Below are 2,212 nucleotides of genomic sequence, written 5' to 3'. Positions count from 1 at the left end.
CATAAGTTAGTGATTGTTTGTGGCCATCTCCCGTGATTGTGAGGGGGTTTGTACCTTTCTCAGTGGAGAGTCAAAAGGTAAGTCTAGTAAACTGCTTGTGTCATTGAGCTACCTCACTTGTGGATAGGTTTTTGCGGTGTCCAATTGTATGGATGATGTTCGTGCAACACCTCTTAGCCACCGAACCATTAAGTATTGGTCGACACAACAGTGACTAGCGTACCGGCAAGCATGTGAACCTCGGGACAAAATTCTTATATCTCCATCATGATTGTCTCATTGGATTTCTCCTGGTAATTGGATTTCATATCAATATGATTGGTTCATCCCCTCTACGCAGGGGTATAAACATTACATCTCACTCTTTTACATTCTCGCAAACTAGTGTTGTTTACTTTCTTGTGTGGAAACTTTAGGTAGCTCTGTATTGTAAGTAGTGACTTAGTCATTGATTAAACATAGAGATTATAGTAACTAGACTTGCTTGGATAGATAACTTGCATCTCTTAGGGCACTCCCAATGCAGAAACCAGCATAGTTTCTATAGACATTAATTATGGTGCCACCTAAGCATTTTGCTGATGTGGCAAAGTAGTTATTGAAGAGAGAGAACAAAAGTTATAGAAACTGGGTCTAACTTAGAAACCATGTCTACGCGAAATCTAAGACATGAAGTAATATGATTGGTTGAGAATGGAGAGAGAATAAATGTGATTGGATAACAAATTATTATATAGAAACTACCCATTGGAACCATAGTTTCTATACATAGTGTCTATAGAAATTAATAAGTATAGAAACTACATGTAGTTTCTAGCATAGGGCATTCCCAATGCAGAATCCATCATAGTTTCTATAGACATTAATTATGGTGCCACCTAAGCATTTTGCTGATGTGGCAATGTAGTTATTGAAGAGAGAGCAAAAATCATAGAAACTGGGTCTAACTTAGAAACCATGTCTACGCGAGATCCAATACATGAAGTGATATGATTAGTGGAGAATGAAGAGAGAATGAATGTGATTGGATCACAAATTATTGTATAGAAACCATATAGTTTCTAGCATTGAGAGTGTAAAGTTATAGAGTCTAAAGTTCTAGAAACCATATAGTTTCTAGCATTGAGAGTGTATAGTTTCTACCATATAGTTTCGGGCACTCACAATGCAGACTCTATCATAGAGTCTAAAGTTATTTATTACCTCGAATAATGTGGACTTGGAGTCTAAATAAGACTTGGAGTCTTATTTTTTCTACCTCTTTCTTGAATAAATATACTGCCACATCAGCAAAATACCATAAATAATATGTAGTTAATTGTCTTGGACTCTGTAATAGAGTCTTGCATTGTGAGTGCTCTTATAGAGTTAAAGCAAAATTACGTTACGCCATTTATTATACTAACCGTTCCTCTACCACCGGCGGATCCGTCTCCTCTTCCTCCACTACCTGCGGATCCGATGCCCCCTTCCTATCTGAAAGGTCCTAATATGGCTAGAGGGGGGTGAATAGCCTATTTAAAAATTCTACAAACTCACTAGAGCAAGAGGTTAGTAAATAACAAAGCGAAGCTTTTTGCTCTAGCTCTAAAAGGGGTGTTTGCAAGCCACCTATCCAACAATTCTAGTTGTTAAGATCACTAGGCACACAAGAGCTATGTCACTACTTACACTAGAGAGCTACCTAAAGTTTCTATATAAGTAAGTAAGCTACTCTAGTTTGCGGGGATGTAAGAGAGAAGGTTTGATCTTTATACCACCGCGTAGAGGGGATGAACCAATCAATAAAATGAAGTCCAATCACCGGGAGAAATCCAATGAACAAACACAATGGAGACAAGCAATTTTTCTCCCGAGGTTCACGTGCTTGCCGGCACGCTACGTCCCCGTTGTGTCGACCAACACTTGGTGGTTCGGTGGCTAAGAGGTGTAGCACGAACCTCGTCCTCACTAGGACACCACAAGAACCTACCCACAAGTGAGGTAGCTCAATGACACGAGCAATCCACTAATGTTGCCTTTGGCTCTCCGCCGAGGTAGGCACAAACCTCTCACAATCACCGGGAGATGGCCACGAACAATCACCAACTCATGCCAATCCTCCTCCGCTGCTCCAAGCCGTCTAGGTGGCGGCAACCACCAAGAGTAACAAGAAAACCACAGCTAGAACGATCCCCAAGTGCCACTAGATGCAATCACTCATGCAAATGCA

Source organism: Sorghum bicolor, chromosome 2, assembly GCF_000003195.3.
Source record: "Sorghum bicolor cultivar BTx623 chromosome 2, Sorghum_bicolor_NCBIv3, whole genome shotgun sequence".
Taxonomy (NCBI): Eukaryota; Viridiplantae; Streptophyta; class Magnoliopsida; order Poales; family Poaceae; genus Sorghum; species Sorghum bicolor.
Note: the sequence above shows the minus strand (reverse complement) of the source record.